The 17,634-nt window shown below is 51.0% G+C and overlaps 2 long non-coding RNA genes across 2 annotated transcripts in view; both read right to left on the bottom strand.

Moving 5' to 3' along the window:
* Positions 1–17,634, bottom strand: part of LOC139074056 (uncharacterized) — a 41,515-nt gene that overhangs the window by 8,630 nt on the left and 15,251 nt on the right. The window lies entirely within an intron of this gene.
* On the bottom strand, positions 16,408–17,586 carry LOC139074057 (uncharacterized). Its single transcript, XR_011523373.1, has 2 exons — positions 17,278–17,586; positions 16,408–16,724 (listed from the first exon to the last, which is right to left on the bottom strand). It is a non-coding gene; the product is annotated as an uncharacterized lncRNA (long non-coding RNA).

Genomic DNA, 17,634 nt, shown 5'->3' with positions numbered 1-17,634 from the left:
CCACTCCAAAAGCTACCAGTCCCCCAAATCTGAGTTTAGGGGCTTTATTGGGAATCTTTACTATTGAGAGTCCTTCCCTGGAGGAGGAATCACCTCCATCTCCACTTTCCCTTCTTCCTCTTCCTGGAATCGGACACCCCAGGATACAGCCAGGAAGGCAAAGCCTTTTGTAGACCTGGAAGTGCTCTACAAACATTTGGAATGAGTGTGAGTAACTCTCCAGCCGAAAAGACGTGGAGTCATCGAGCCTCCTTTTTCAGAGAGCTTGGGCTGAGGGTGCCAGCTGTGCAACCCTGGGAAGGTCACCTAGACATTCTGGGTCTCAATGTCCCCATCATGAAAAAGGAGACAACAGTAGCGTCCTCACAACATCGTCAGGAGGGTGGAAATGTGATGAGCCGGCTGGTTCAGCTGATGCAATTCCTGTTGCCTACAGTAGAGGGCACTGGATTCCGTTCTCAGCCTGTGGGATGAGGAGGAAACACCCTTGTCCGGAGCCCCTTCTCTTCAGAGCAGAAAAAGAGAGCCGAGGCTGGATGCTGGGTCCCATCTGACATCTCCGGAATAAAGGATAGGAAGGCCCCCGAGGGACCTGGAAGCCAGCCCTTCCCCTTCGTGGCCCATCTCGGTCTCACCCAAAGGCCTGTGTTTGCGGATTTGGGAGCAGGGGACCTGCCCGGTTGCCCTTTCCCTGCGAGAAGACACAGCAGGGAACCGGCCCCAGACATCCAGCCCAATAATAATAACTTCTACAGCACTGACTGCATTCCAGTCTCTGTTCTAAGCACTGTATGTTATTAATCCCCATAACAATTCTATGAGATACTTTTGTTTTTAAAGAAATTTTACATAACATACATTACCCATTTTAAGTGTCCAATTCAATGATTTTTAGTAAATTTACAGAGTTATACAACCATCACCATAATCCAGTTTCAGAAAATTTCCTAAGAGAACCCTCATGGCCACTTGCAGTAACATCCTGTTCCCGCCCCCAGCCCCAGGTGACTAATCTACTTTCTGTCTCTATAGATCTCTCTTTTCTGGCCATGTCATAAAAATGGAATCTACCATATGTGCTCTTTTGCATCTGACTTCTTTCACAAAAGCCTAATTTTTTGAGATTTACCCAGGTTGCAGCCCCTATTAGTAGTCTGTTTCTTTCTATTGCTGAGGAGTATCCCATGGTATGGACACACCGAATTTTGTTTATCCAATCACGTTTGGGTTGTTTCCACTTTTCGGTTATTACAAATAATACTGTTATAAACAGTGGCATACAAGTCTTTGTATGGACATATGTTTTCATGTTAGAGTGGAACCACCAGGTCATATGGTAAATTTAGGTTCAACTTTTTAAGAAACTGCCACACTATTTTCCATACTGGCTATATCATTTGACATTCCTATGAATGTCCATGTTATAAATGAGGAAATTGAGGGACAGAGATTTTAAGTGACTTGCCCAAGGTCACACTGCTAGCAAGTGTCAGAGCCAGGACTCAAACCCAGGGAGCAGGGTCCTGAGTCCACACTCATGATCCACACTCATGACCATAAGTCTACACCATAACAATGAACCTAAGAAGGAAGCCATTTCTTACCCCACCACGCTGTGGCTAACATTTTTGCTCATCTTGCTTCCAGAATTCCCTAAGTCAGATTCTATTCCATCCCAGTAGGGCTGCATCACCCCCCAGCCAACACCCACACTTTGCTCTACACCCTCTGGAAATTTGCACCTACAGTTAATAGCTTAAGTTCTGGACTCAGATGGGTCTGTTCATATTCCAGACTCATCCTTTTACCAGTTGTGTGATTTGGGGGCAAGTTACTTAACCTCTGCTGGAGTTTCCTCGTCTCTAAAATAGGAATAGTGTCTGCATGCAATCGCAAAATGTTTGATTATGGAAAATTTCAAACCTACACAAAAGTAAACAGAGGGGTATATAATGAACCTGCATGTACCCAACACCCAGCGTCAACACTTACCACCTTGTGGCCAACCTTGTTTTACCCTTGCCCCCACCCACTTCCTCCCCTACTCCCATTGGGGAAAAAAATCAATTTTATTCAGGTATGACTTACACACAATAAAATGTGCATTTTTAATGTACAGTTCAAATAGTTTTCACAAATGAATACACCCATGTAACCACAATTCAAATATAGAACACACCCTATATTATCTTGAAGCAAATCCCAGACATCATATAATTTCATCCCTAAATATTCCAGTACATATTTCAGCTCCAAGATAAGGACTCTTGAAAAATAAACATAACCCCAATGCTATTATCAAACCTAGAAAGAATTTTTATCCATTAAAATCATCAAATAGCCAATCAGTGTTCAAATTTCTAATTATCTTATAATATTTTTTCTTTACAATTTGTTTAGTTTCTTTGAATTAGGATCCAAAGAAGGATTTCAAGTGGTTGATATGTCTCAACTCTCTTTTAATCTATAAATTCCTCCTTTATCTCTTTTTATTTTCTCCTTCCAACGTATTCATTGAAGGTACCAGACTGTTATCTAGATTTCCCACAGTCGGGAATTTACTGATTGCATCCCCACGGTGTCATCTAATCAAGCAATGTTTATTTAACAATATTTATTAAGCATCTACTATATACGGGATTGCCAAATTTAGCACAAAAATACAGAACTTACTTATTAAAAAAAATATTTGTTGTTTCTTTGTAATCCAAATTTAACTGGACACCCTGTGTTTTGTCTGGCACCCCTGTCTAAATGCCTATCGAGTGCTCAAGGCACAGTGGTGACCAGACAGACAACCCTCCCACAAGTTTACATTCTAGTAAAATAGGGTGAGCCAGGTAATATACAAGCAGACAATATTCCTTCTGGGGATATCGTGAGGATTAAATGAGAAACCGTACATTTAGCACCTGGTCCACAAAAGCCCTTGATAAATGCAAGTGCTCTGGGCAGTAGCTTAGCATTTTCCCCTCCTCCTATTTCTTCCCTCATCCCATCCCTGCTCCACATCCCCCCAGGAATTACTCCAGGTTTGCCCTCCTCCTGCTATTCTCCCTCCACACGTCTGTAGGTAGTTCATTCATCTACTCACTCCGCAGTCACTGAGCACCCACCTGTAGCAAGCCCTGGGCCAGGCCCTGGGGACTCAGAGGCAATGAGGGAGATGCACATTACAGGCTAATTTGAGAAGGAGCAATAGAGGGATGGCCACCCTTGGAATGGTAGAGGAGGGAAGTCTTTTCAGAGCCGGTAATCTTCCACTTCCATCATCTAAAGGATGAGCAGGGATACGCAAAGGAGGCATGAGAGAATTCCAGTGAGGAAACAGTATGCGCAAGGAACAGAGGCAGGCAAGTGCCCGTCCTGTGTGCCACCAACTACCAGCCACCAACGTCTTTCCCTCCTGTTAAGTAGAGGGATGCCCTGGCATTGGTCCTGTGCCATCCTCCTGCTCAGAGTCAGCCCTTATCTCTCTTGCAGAGCCACTCCCATCAGCGTGTCTCTCCCATTAAAAAGTCAACTCTTCTCCTGACCACACAGGCTCTAGCCCCATCCCTCTCTCCATCCCTTCACAGCCAAACTTCCCCCAGGAACTGTCTGCACACTGTCTTCCTTTTCTCACTTCCCACTTACTCCTCAACCCGCTTCCATCTGCTTCCACCCCCACCCGCCACCAAAATAGCTCCTGCTGAGGTCCCAGTGGCCTCCATCGCATCAAAACTGGCAGGCTCTTGTCAGCCCTCCATCTCGACCTCTCAACAGCATCCCACGTGACTGGCCACTTCCTCTTTCCAGGAACTTTCCAGTCCCTCGCCCTCTGGGCACTGCGCTTTCCTAGTGTCCTCCTGCCTCACCAGCTGCTCTCTCTTGGTCTTCAGCGCAGGCTCACTCTCCCCTCCTCAGCCCAAACGTCGGGGTTCCTCAAGGCTCGGTCCAGAACGTCTCTCTTCTCTCTCTGTACACTCGTCTGTGCTCGCTCTGCAATTATCATCCGGCCAACGGAAGCTTTCCTCTCAGCTCTGACCAAAACCGCCAGTGCCCACTCAGCCTCTACCTCAGGCATTTCAAGACCCCTGCAAACTCAACTTGTCTCAAATCATCAGCGATCTGCCTCTGCCACACCTTCTGCTTCCAGGGAAACATGTCCCGATATATGGTTCCTCCATCCACCCACTTCCACAGCCAGAAACCTAGGCGTCATCGTGGCACCGCTGAGCCAACACCTCAGCAAGTCACATCATACACCCCATGTCTGCTTATTCCCACCTACATCCTGCCATGCTCTCTACATAGACACCAGTTATCTAAGCCACAAATTGGATTGTGTTACCCCTGCTCAAAACCTTTTAATGGCTTCCCATTGCTTTCATGATGAAAGTGAAATCATTAACTTGGCTCACATGTAGGGTTACCTAAGCCTGATAACCCCACCCACAGGTCCTCCTGGAGAGGGCCGGTGGGTTCCCTCACCTTCCACCTCCCCTGTCCTGTCCTCTCTCCCATCAGCCACTCTTTAGTGACGAAACAACAAGCCCTCACTCCCCCTTAGCACATGTTGTTTCTTTCTTTCTTTCTTTTTTTTGCTGAGGAAGATGTTCCTTTTTTTTTTTTTTTTTTTTTGCTGAGGAAGATTTTCCCTGAGCTAACATCTGTGCCAATCTTCCTCTGTTTTGTGAGTCACCACCACAGCATCACCGCCAATGAATGGTATAGGTTTGCACCCGGGAAAAGAACCCAGACCACCATAGCAGAGTGCACCAAACTTAACCACTAGGCCACGGGCTGGCCCTTGTTCCTTCTGACTGTAAACTTCTCCCCACCTCCCTTCTCCTGTGCCTGGCCAACACCTGCTCCTATCAAGAGTTCCACTGACTCATTCCTTCCTCGAAGATAACCTCTCCCTACCCCTCCAGACTGTGACCAGGTCAGCCTTCATCATTATCCCGCCTCAAGAACTGGATAACTTTCCTTCAGAGCATTTTCATCTGCCTGTCACTATTCGTTAGTGTGATTAACTGATCATTCACCTCTCCCCTACCACATTCTGTGCTTCATGGGGACAAGGACCACATTAGATTTTGCCTTAGCCCATAGCTGTACACATAGGGGGCACTCAAATACATTTTTAAAAATCTTCTTTATTATGCACGTTTCAAACCAAAAGAGAAGTAGAAAATAGTAAAATGAACCCCCACATACCCATTACCTAGATGGGTAATTATGGTAATAATTATTAACATTTTAGTATATTTATTCATTTGGGGGAAATATTTTAAATGATTTAGAGTTTGCATGGCAGTTCACCCCTAAATACTTTGGGAAGTTTTCTTACTACAATATTACGATCACATCTTACAAAATTAACAATAATTCCTTAATATCATCTAATACCCAGACCATATTCAAATTTCCCTAACTGTCCCCCAAAATGCTGGTTTTGCATTTGGTTTGTTCCAACTAGGATCTAAATAAGGTCCACACATTGCATTGAATATGTCTCTTAAGTCTCATTTAAATCTCAAATAACTTTGTGGTGTCCCCCCCCCCCCCATGCCATCAAGTTGTTGGATTGCTAAAGTACTTTAAGTAAATTACAGACATCATGCCCCACCTTCTCGATTTCTCTGATTGCTTCCTGGTGGTGTTGTTTATCCTGTATTTCCTGTAAACTGGAAATTAGATCTACAGGCTTGATTAGATTCAGGTTGACTATACGGGCAAAAACTCTCCATGGGTGACACTCCCTCCCTCATGCTGCATGATGCTGGGGAGTCCTCAGTGCCTGAGCTCCACTCTCAGTGATGGAATGTTGACCAGTAGGTCCCATTGGTGACAGGTGATCCCTTTTTGAGAAGTTGCATTTTCTTCCTTTGGGGCCAACAGGTAATCTGTGGGATGATAACCTTGGAATGATTGTGTTTTTAATAAAGGGGTGAAGGTCAGTGTGGCTAACAGTGGTGAGGATGGTGGCCAGGAACCAGAACTCAAAGGGCTGAATGCCTTGATGAGAAATTTGGACTTTGTCCTGTAGGAAAGGGGATTATGGACCACTTTTAAGCAAAGGAAGTCAGGTGATCAAACTTGGGCCACATGAAGGGAGTAGGAAACTAGCATTTCCGAATGCTCAGCCTGAACCCAGCTCTACACTATGCATTTGGCATACTTGATCAACATGAAACCTTCACTGTGCTTAAAAGAAAAATGCTATTTTACAGATGAGGAAAATGGAGGCTCTGATGGGGAAGACCTAAGGAAGGCAGTGACCACAGGTTGGACAGGTGTCTGAGGGAGAATCAGCAGCACTTGTAAGCAACTGGCCAGGGGGAGGGGAGATCCAGGAGCCATGGCTGAAGCGGAGGCTTCCTGCACGTCCATGGTGGAACACCTGAGAGAAGCAGGTTGGAGGGGAAAATAATGAGCCAGGCTCCTAGCTGCCCAGATGTCTCCAAGCCGCTCTCATGAGAAATGGTGTTTATAACATGACAATGTCTATAATTTGGCTTCCGGCATGACTCGATAATTAGCTTAAGTTATTCCTCATTGGCATTTCATTCACAGCAAGGACTCTCTTCCATTCATTCTGATGAGGGCTGTTTCCTGTGAGCCTCAGAGGGTGAGTGTGAACCTGGAGCTGTGCGGTCTCTCTCAGCTCAGTGGGCCAGAGACTGAAGTCAGGAGGTGGGTGGGATGTCTGTTCTCCCAGCTAGAGTCTGTCTGTCTCTGGGACTTGGGGGTGTGGGCTCCCCTTGGACAGGGATCTGCCTGAAGGTGGGTTCCTGGAACCTGCACATTCTGTGCCCAGCAGGAGTATGCTCCAGAGATTGGTTCCAGGAGCCACGTGGAGGGAGCAGGGACAAGGAAGAAGGGAGATGAGAGGTCAGTTGGGAGGCAGCTGCCTAGCTCAGCAAGAAGGATGCTGAAAAAGGGCTGTATTTAGGGGAAGTGGGGAAGCATGTCGATTTCAGAGGTGTTGATAAGGTCGATTTTACGGGACTTGGTGGCTGATTCAGCGTGAGGGAGAGAAAAGGTTGAGAAGGACCCTCAGGTTTTCATCTCAGGAGAAAGCGGAGGTTATTGACTGAGGTTACAAGACAAGGGGTGGGTCCGGGGATGGGAGATGTCAAGTTCCATCTTGCTCTCAGTTCCCGGGAGCCAGTTCTGATGAGTGTAATGCCAGGAGACCCGCGACAGGAGATCTGGGACAGGAGAGCAGTCAGGGTCAAGCCACGGGCACACGGGTCAAGGTGCGGCTATGGGCACAGGCGTAGATAAGCTTTTCCAGGGAAAGTCATGTGGATCCAGAAGACCCCTGCGGGATGGGCAGGGGGAAAGGACCCCAGCAAAGGCGGCTGAGAAATGTGGGACAGTGAGCCGGGCAGGGTGGTCACGGGAATCTAATGCCACGGGGAGGTTAAGTGGGACAATGACTGATCAGCTACTGGCCTTAGCAATTCTGAATGAACCCGTCAGGGGTCTGAGAAACCGACTCTGGCTTCTTAGCAAAAACAGAGAACACAAAGGATCACCTGGAGGTGGAGCCTAAGAAGCAAAAAGCACAGCTGTCTCTCAGCAAGAACAGGCACAGGACATGGTACCCCACCCCCACTCCGCACACCAGGAGCAACGCCTGCCATCAAGACGGACCCCCACTAGCCTCTGTTCTGCTCACTTGCTCCTTAGAGCAGAGCATGAAGGCATCAGATGGGCGAGGATTGGATCATGTGCCCATAGCTCAGTGCCCAGGGACGAAGACAGAGGCTCAGAACTCCCTCCTTCAGTTCTTTCAGTAAATATTCACTGAGCACCCAGGATGTGCCCGGCACAGGTCTAGGCATTTGAATACAGCAACCAAATCCACAGAGATCCTTGTCTTCCTGGCACTGACATTAGAGGGGAAAGACTGATGACAAACCACAGAGAGAAATATGTGGCTAATGTAGAAGGTTGAGGACAAAGAGAAAGTAGGAGGAAGATCAGGAGTGGTGGGGGGCACGGGCTGCAAGGCGAGGCATTCAAGGAGAGCCTAATGGAGAAGGCAGGAGCCTGCCGGTGTGCACAGGAAACAGCAAGGAGGCCGGCCGCTGCAGCAGGTGAGCACAGGGAAGAGGGGGATGGGGCCAAGGGGGTGGGGCAGCAGACTGTAGGGGACCTTGCAGGCCCCTATAAGGATGTGGGCTCCCCTCTGAGCACAGTGGGAACTCCTGGAGGACTTGGAGCTCAGGAGTGACCTGATCATCTCCCAGTTGAATGGGATCACTCTGGCCACTGTGTAGGGACTAGGTGGCAAGGACAAGGATGGAGGCTACCACAATAATCCAGGGGAGAGAATGATGGCGGAGACCGTGGGAAGTCCTCAGATTCTGTGGTTATTGTGAGGTAGAACTGGCAGGATTTGCTGACAGAGCGGACATGGGAGAGGAATCAGAAATGATTCCAGGGGGCCGACCCCCATGGCCGAGTGGTTAAGTTTGAGCACTCCGCTTCGGCGGTTCTGGGTTCGCTCGTTCACATCCTGGGCACAAACATCACACCGCTCACCAAGCCATGCTGAGGGAGCGTCCCACATACCACAACCAGAAAGACCTACAACTAGAATATACAATTAGGTACTGGGGGCCCTTGGGGACAAACCAAAAAACAAAGAGAGGAAGATTGACAATAGATGTTCATCTGGGGCCAATGTTCCTTACCAAAAAAAAAAAAAAGAAAGAAATGATTCCAGGTTTGGGGACTGAACAACTAGAAAGACTCTGTCATCATTTGAGATGGAGAAGGGTGTGGGTGAAGCAGTTGGGTAGGGGTGGGGAGGTGAGGGTAGATGGAAAGTTCTAGGGTAGATGACCCTATGGGGCATTCCCCTGAAATAGGAAGGGGGACACTGGACAGCCAAAAACTCCAGAAAACATCCAGGACAAGTGGTTGGTAGTAGCCTTTGGCAGCAAAGTTTCAGTGGGGATGAGGGGGAGCCAGAGAGTAAAGAGGAGTTGGGCATGTGGAGACTGCACCTGTGGTCTCCCGATGGACGAGCAGAGCAGGGATGGGAGACAGAGGGACCCAGAGACAAGGCCAAGGGGGTGGCCTTTTGGAGAGAAGTGGCCTGAGCCCATTTGGAGGCTGAGGGGAAAGAGGCAGGTGAGGGAGAGGTTGCAGATCAGGATAAAGAGACCCCACAAGAGGGAGGAGAGACGGTCCCAGCCAAGGCTTGGCCTAGGAAAGCAGACGTTCAAGCTCAAGGCACTGAGGGCCCGGGCCAGGGTCAAGGAACAGAGAGAAGGATCCCAGAGATGTTTTGGCAAAAGAGGTGGCCAGGCTGACAGCAGGAAAGTGGGACGTGTCAAGCCCAACTCCAGGATTTTGAATCCCAACTCCGCCATCATCCTTAGGCCTCCCACGTCCACCTGAGGCCAGGCTCATCTTCACACCACTTCAGCCCCCAGGCCTGGCCCTGCCCCTGCTGTGACCAAGGTCTGCTGCATCCCAGAATCCTCAGCTCTCTGAGCACAGCCTCATACCTGAACCCAAATCCACGCGGCTACTTGCTCTGCTTCTGCTGCAGGTCACAATTGGGGGCCACTGCTCACTTGCTGTCCCCCAGCCCTGAGTGGCCCCCTCTCCTGCTTTCCACCTGAGTCCCAAACTCAGCAATGGTTTTGCTTCCTGTTTCAGAAAGAAAATACAGTGCCGAGCGAGAGAAGCCAAACACAAAAGAGCACATATTGTAAGATTCCACTTTTAGAAAGCTCTAGAACCAGCAAAACAAATCTGTCATGATCTATAGTGATAGAAATAAGGTAAGTGTGGCCTGAGGCTGGGGGAATGATTGCCATGGGACATGAAGGAACTTTCTGGGGAGACGGCAATATTCTGTATTGGGGTGGTGGTTACATGGCTGTACACATTTGTCAAAAGTCATCACTTGTACACTTAAAATGTGTGCATTTTAGGGGCCGGCCCCGTGGCCAAGTGGTTAAAAGTTCTGCACACTCTCCTTCTGCGGCCTGGGCTCACGGGTTCAGATCTCGGGTGCAGACCTGCAACATATATCAAGCCATGCTGTGGCGCCAACCCACATACAAAATAGAGGAAGACTGGCACAGATTAGCTTAGGGCTAATCTTCCTCAGCCAAAAAAAAAGTGCATTTATTATGTAAATTATACTATGACAAAATTTATTTAAAAAAATAGAGTGACAGATGTTAACTAAACTTCTTGTGGTAATCACGTCACAATATATACATTTATCAAATCAGTATGTTGTACATCTTAAACTAATATAGTGTTTTATGTCAATTATATCTCAATAAAACGGGAAAAAATGGAGAGAACTGAAAAAATTTTCTAGAAAGGGAAAATACATGCTATCAAGCAGAAAATCCTACACACACACATTATCTGTCCCCATCCTTCACTTCCTCCCTTCTCTCTGGGAGAAGCAGAGTGCCCCCTCTGGTCAGCCCAAGTCCAGGTGCCTGAGTCTGTCTGGTAAACTGCAGGCCACGCCTCCCTGACCTTGCATCCTCCCCTTCTGCTGTCCTGTCTCCCTCCAGCTCACAGCCCAGCCCCAAGGAAGGTTGTCTAATTCACACTGTCTCCCCACCTCAAGGAATCCACCGCCTCCCCTTCCACCATGCTGGACCAGTCGCCTCTCTCTGAGACACTTGCCCTGCGGGCCACTCCCTCCCTCCTTCCTCTCTGCTCCCTGGTTTCCCTGACACCCCTTTCTCTGGGGTTCCTCCTCCATCTCTGGACACTCCTTCTCATCCTCCTTGCCTAGCTTCTCTCCTTTCCTCCCCCTCTTAAATGCCAGTGTCCCCTGGGCCTCTGGCCTTGTTCTTCTGCTCTCTGCACCTGCACAGCCTCCCAGCGTGACCTCACATGCGTCAGGGCTTCAGTTACCATCTATTGCTGACAACGCTCAAAGATACCTCTGAATATTTTTTCAGAGTATCAGGGATACAGCAGAAGAGGTACACAGAACATTGCACATGCTTCAAAAGCCTTCTACAATTTTTAAAGTGATATATATATCCAACTGTCTTCTGGGATGGTCCACTGGACCTCAAATTCAGCAAGGCCCAACCTGAACTCATCGACTGTCTCCAACCCTGCTCCTCCTCCCTCCTTCAGGAGTCCAGTTGTTTAAGGCAGAAACCTGGAAGTCACCCTCCCACTCCATCACCGCCAGCTGTCAATCACCCCTCCTCTCAACTTCACCCCTACACATGCCCTCTCTCCATCCCCGCTGACACTCCAGTCCAGGTCCGCCTCCTCACTTCCAGAGACCTTCAAACATTCATCCATCCATTCATTCAACATTAACTGTCTACCTACCATGTGCCAGATGTCAATCCAGGTCCTTGAGTGAACACAACACACAAAAATCACTGCCCTATGGAACTTATGTTCTAGTACTTGGCGATAATTTCAGAAGTCACTCCATCTTCCGCCTTAACCCCTCTAACCACCAGAAGTCACTCCATCTTCCGCCTTAACCCCTCTGACCACCAGAAGTCACTCCGTCTTCTGCCTTAACCTTTCTGACCGCCAACTCTGCTACGGCCACAGTGAACTTTGCAACATGTGCATCTGCTCAGCATCATCCATGGGACCTCACGCTCCTGGGTCAAGTCTGGGCCATGTGTGAGGCGCCCTGATCCCTTCCCTCCTATCTGCTCTCATGTCCTCTTCCCTCCCACCCCCAACTTTCCATTCCTCCTTCACTGAACACTTGTACCCGCTGAACACAGCAGGGCTCTCACAATAGCGTGTCCACTTGCTGGTCCTCAGCTGTGATGCTCTTCCTCGCCTGGCTACCCAGCAAACTCCTGTCATAGCTCAGACCCTGCCTCCTCCAAGAAGCCTCGCCCTACTTCCCCAGGCAGATGCTGGAGCTCCTTCTGCAGGCCTCCCTCTGTACGTGGTCCATCCCCCATTACAACACATATCAACAGCATGGCATGGTTCACCTGCCCACCAGCCAGTCGCTCCTCTCCACCCCGAGCGCCTGCAAGGCTGCAACCTCCTTTGATCCTTTCTGCAGCCCCAGTGCCTGGCCCCTGATCTGGCACACAGTAGCAGTCAGCAAACAGGGGTGGATGAAATCAACGACGGCAAACTCGTAGTAGTGTCACAGATAGAGAGAGGCTTGGGGAGAGTTCTGAACCAGCCCCGGAACAGCCCCCGTGCTGATAATTTAGACGGACTTCATGGGTAGAAGCACCGTTCAAATTCTGCTTCTACACCTACTGGCTGTGTGCTCTTTGTGCTCAGAGCTTGTTTCCTTCCCTTAAAATGGGAACAAGGACAGAACCTATCTCAGTGTTGTTGCAAGGGGCATGTTAGATGCTTAGCATAATGTCTGGCACATCAGCTCTCGTTAAAAGCGACCTGTTGCCCTTATCACTGCTGTTGTCATCACCACCATCACCACCACCAGAGGTATCCATCCTCTCCTCCTGACCCTCCCATCCCCCCTAGCGCTGTTCTCCACTATTTCCTCCCTTCTCATCTTGCAGTCCCTGCTTGACCCACTGCGGTTGGCCTCCACCCCCTCTAGTGCCGGGAACTTTCCGGGCTGAGGTCACCAGGGACCTCTTCCTTGCATAACTCTTTCTTCCCTTGACCTCTCAATGGCATGTGACCCTGGCATCACTTCCTCCTTAAATGTGCCTCTCTGACTTCCATGACGTGAACTCTCCTGCTTTTCTGGACAGCCTTCTGGGTCTCTCCAGTTGAGACTCTCTGCTGATCCAGACCCAAACAATCGACTGCCTACTGAGCATCACCACCCCATGTGCCACAGTCACTGGACATCGGCATGTCTAAAGGAGTTCCTCACCAGCTCCGCACCCCCATCCCTACTCCTGGGTTCTACTGGTGAGTTGACAGCCACATCCCCTCCACCAAATCCCCCCAAGGCTGCAGCTCTGGGAGTCATCCCATCAGTCTTGCCTTGCCAAACAGTCTGAGTCCTGGTTTTAAAACTCTCATACCTGGCCCTCCTCTCATTCCCTCTGCTTCTGCCAGAGTCAAACCCTCATCTCTCATCTGGACCCATACAAGTCTCCTACCACTCACTATTCAAGTGTTCTCTTTGGACCAGCAACACAGCATCACCTGGGAACAGGTTAAAAATGCTGGATCTCAGACTGCCACCCCAGACCCACTGAATCAGAATCTGCATTTTAACAAGACCTCCAGGGGATTCACACACACTTTAAAGGTTGAGAATTGCTGTCCTAATGAATTTCCCAACCTCTAGCCTCCCCTCTACCCTAACCAATCCCACACTTGACAACCGATGTGCAGATTTGACCATGTACTCCTTACTTAAAAGCCCCTAGTGTATCCCCACTGCTCTCACGACTAATTCCAAATTCCTCAGCAAAATATGCAAGGTCTCCTTAATCTGGTTTTTGCCTTAAGGCCACTCCTCTAACCCCCCTCCTGCTCTCCTACCACACATGCAACCATGCAGTTGCCACATGCACAACTTCAATACACATTTTGCTGTTTCCTACCTTTGTGCCCTTGAACACGCTGTTCCCCCTGCCTGGAATGCTCTTCTGCCCCTTATCTGCCTGCAAACCCTCCTTCACCCACTTGGTCCCAGCTCAGGCCTTCCCCGACTCCATAAACACAGTTCCTTCCTGCCTGCCTGTGTCAGCACTGTTCTCAGCACGATCACAGCCCTTATTTCTTTATATGTCCGTCACTCCCACCATCCCGGTGCTGTGTATCTCCTAAGGCCTACCCAGAGGACTCAATGAGGTGTTCGCTGAAAAACTGAATAATACAACTTTCTCAACTTCTGTCCTGAAGGCAACCATAACAGGAGGAATGAAGATTAGACTTCAGGAGGAACCGGGGGAAAAGAGGAACCCAGCAGGGCAAATGTGCTATTCATCTGTCATCTCTTAGCCTGGAAACTTCCCCAGGAGCAGAGTCATCAATCACAAAATGTTAACTCCAAGGGGATTTTCAAGGTCCAGTCACCCAGCCAAATGCCAGAGTAGGCAACTGCTTAACCCAAGGTCGCACAGCTGGATAGGGGTGGGGCTGGGACTAGACTCCAGGTAGCTCTGGAAAAAGTTTGTGCAGGTGGCTACCTCATCTCATGAACCTCTTCCCTTCCTACCCATCTTAACTCCCTAAAGGAAGTCCCTTATGCCCTCACATGGTCAAAGGGACTACCTGGGCTCACTCATAGCTCTTAAAGCACCTGCCAGGACCTTGATTGGCTGGAGTTGCCAAAGCCCTGAAGATTGGAGGAGGGGATCCAATTATTCCCATTTCACAGATTGGCAAACTGAGACAGCAAGAGTCTGGGTCACACTGCTAGCTAATGGCAGAGGCAGGATTTGACACTAAGTACTGTGCTCTCCCTGTACAAAGATGTGAAAAGCCAAACCTCCCACCGGAGCAGAGTCACTATTTACAATAATCACCACGACTGGCCCCCTAATGCCTGGGAAATCCCCTCCTCCCACCAGTTCCTCTTTAAATCGAGCCTCTATCCCTCTTGCACAGGATGTCTGACTTAGGAAAGAACCCTACACTCACCCTGGCACCCCCACCAGGTTACTGGGGAGAGCACGGCACAGTCATAACCTTTGACGGGGAAATCACCCTCCGCTGTGCCGGCACCTGACAGTGTCACTGCTCTCATCAACTCTGAGACTGGTACTACCAATCACATTCTGAGATGGGGAAATGGAGGGTCCCAGATAAAGCATTCCTAACCCACAGTCAAAGCCAGTAAGCGGCTAGGCTGGGTCTCGAACCCATGTCTTCCTGACTCTAGCGCCCTCTCTTTCTGTTTGTCCACGCCAGGCTCTCCTACCCGGCAGGTAAACCACCTGAAGCTTCGGACCGGCTGGGTCACCTCGGGAAAGTAACTTAACCTCTCTGAACGCCCCCAAGGTCAGAAAGCTTTGCTTTCGGGGGAGAAAGCGGTATGCAAACAAGACGCATACGAAACACACACCCGCGGGCGCCGGCGCAGTCCTTTCCCGGAGCCTGGGGCTTTCTAACGGGGAACGCGCGCCCCCAGCCCCCGAGACCGGCGAAACCAAGCGCCGAGCCGGCTAGCAGAAGCGAAACCTCAACACTCTTCAGCCTCCCCCGCTCGGTTCCGGGAACCGGCGAGCCAGGCTTCGTGGAAGCGCGCCCGGCAGCCGCGGGCCTCGGGACCGCCCCGACCACAGCCCGCAGTCCCGGGCCGGGAGGTGCGGGGGCAGGCGCGGTCGGGCCCGAGCAGCTGCGCCACGCGCGCTTCCGCCCCGCTCGGCTCCGGCGGCGGCCGCGGCGGCCCCACAATCCCCTTCTGGCTCCGGGGACGGGCGGGGCGGGGCGGGGCGGGGCGGGGCGGGGCGGGCCGAGCGGGCGGAAATAATTTTCTGTTTGGTCCTCTCTGCCCCAGTCCCTTAGGCGCGGGACGCGTGAGACGGGCGAGGATGCCGGAGGCGGGAAGCGAGAGCGGGAATGCCCAGCCCTGGCAAGCTGAGAGGGGCGGAGAGAGGACCAGCAGAGATTGAGCGCCTACTGTGTGCCTTAGCGCTTGACAACAGGACTTTCGTTAGATCTTCACTACAGCCCTTGCCAGAGGGAGTTAATGCCCCATTTAAGAGGGATAAACTGAGCCTCTGAGAGGTGAAGTCACTCGCCGAAAACTGCACAGCCAGGCTCAGCGTGACACCCCAAATCAGGGCTCAGTTACGCCAAGAAGAACACGATGAGCTTGAACCACTGGTTTGCCGAGTCCTGTTCTTGCTCTTTTTGTGTAGACAGACACATAGTAGGTGCTCAGGAAGATATTGGAAGATGGAAAATGAGCTTGACAGCTCAGCCCCGGAGTACGCGCCGCGAATCCAGCCCAGCCCGCGGGGCACCGGGTTTCCCCAGACCTCAGAAGGGAACTTTTGCGATGGGCGGACATCTCAGTTCGACACAGGCATTCGACAAACACGTGGTGGCGGAGCCCCAGCCCTAGCGGAGGACAGACCGGATTCAAATCCCAGCTCTGCCGCTATCAGGCTGTGTGACTTTGGGCAAGTCACATCATCTGCCGAACCTCGGTTGTACCGCCTACAAAATGGGGATATTAACATCCACTTCCAAAGGGTTGTGGGGAGGATTAAACGAAACAATGTTTCTAACACACTTACTACACGCACAAGTATCGTCGCGCGTTCATCCCGCAACCTTCAGGCGGTGCACCCGTTCGGGATGAGGACCCGAGACTAAGGCTCCTCGGCCCCAGTTCCCAAGTCGCCCACCCCTGGACGCACGGACCGACGGGCCTTCCAGTCACCCTCGTCCGGCGAAACCCGAAATTTCGGGCACTTCGGCCGCGGTTGGTCCCGAAAACAAATATTCAAATATTCCGAAACTGGCGCATGGCTAGGGCTGACATTTTTGCGTTTAATTTTCTTGAAGTTTTATTCTTGTCTGTAAAGGTAATTCGTTAGACCCTCCTAAGTGAGACTTCTCGTCTTTGTCTTGTTTAACTTTTCGTAAGAGCGAAGTTCACAAAGCAGACCAAGAATCCGGGCGCGTGGCGGTCCTTGCGGGGATCCGGGTCCGCAGACCGGCCCCCGGCGAACCCCTGGCTGTCGGCGCCCTCGCCCGGGCACGGCAGTGGCAGAGACAGGCCGCCCCCGACCCCGGCCCGTTTAGATGGAGCCTCTTCGTCCTGACAGCCCTCTGGGATTCCCGTGTCCCTGCAGGAACGAGGGGAGGTGGGGGCTGCAGCCCAGAATTTAGCATCCCCGACCTCCCCAAACTCCAGCCTCGCTGGGATTAAGGGAGCAAATCCCTGATGCCACAGACCAGGTCAAGGACAAGTTCTCCCCCGCCCTATTCCCCCCTTCTGGGCGGGGATTCACCCCCCCTTCCGGGATGAAAGGTACTAAATAGACGCGAGGGGAGGGGTGGCGGCGGGCTCCGGCCCTTGATGTTCCGGTTGAACAGGTGCTGGTGAAAAGGAGGCGGTCCCGACGGAAGAGTCGGCCAGGGGGGCATTGCGCCGAAGGAGGGGCAGCCTCCTCCACCCTCAGTCCCCCCGCGGATCTTCCCCTCTCCTCTCAGCCTGCCCCTCCCCCGCAGGAAGCGTTCCCGGCCGTAAGGTCTTTGAAGTGTCGCTGAAGCCCCCAGGGCTGCTTTCTCCCCTCCGCCACCCCACCACCCGCTGAGAGAGTGTGACCTTTGGTCCCTGCGGGCGTCCAACCCCCTTTAGGAAGTAGGAGGGTCAGATTTCGTCCCTCTTACACGCACCGGTCTTGGGGATGAAGCCTTCGGGCTGACGCCCCCTCACTTCTTCTCCAGACCCAATTTCAGGGAATTTAATCTTTTGGGGCGCTGTGTGTGAGTTTGTGTCGTGTGTTTGTGTGTGTGCATAGAGGTCAAGTGTAACCGTGTTGTTCGTGAGCACTTCCGTAGTCGTGGGTCTCTAACTCGCGGGAGTCTCTAAGCGCGCCTGTGGGGCTGGACCTGGGGTTTGTGTCACTCTGGGAGGGTAAGGTGGTGTGGATGGATGAGGCTAGGAGTGAGTCTGTGTGTCTGTGAACGCCTCCGTGTGCCTCTGAGGGTTCTGAGTCCCTGTGCGCGCTTGCGTGTGTCTGTGAGCTGGAC

This window comes from Equus przewalskii, chromosome 10 (genome assembly GCF_037783145.1).
Source record: "Equus przewalskii isolate Varuska chromosome 10, EquPr2, whole genome shotgun sequence".
NCBI lineage: Eukaryota > Metazoa > Chordata > Mammalia > Perissodactyla > Equidae > Equus > Equus przewalskii.
This window is presented reverse-complemented; position numbering and strand designations above follow the sequence as displayed.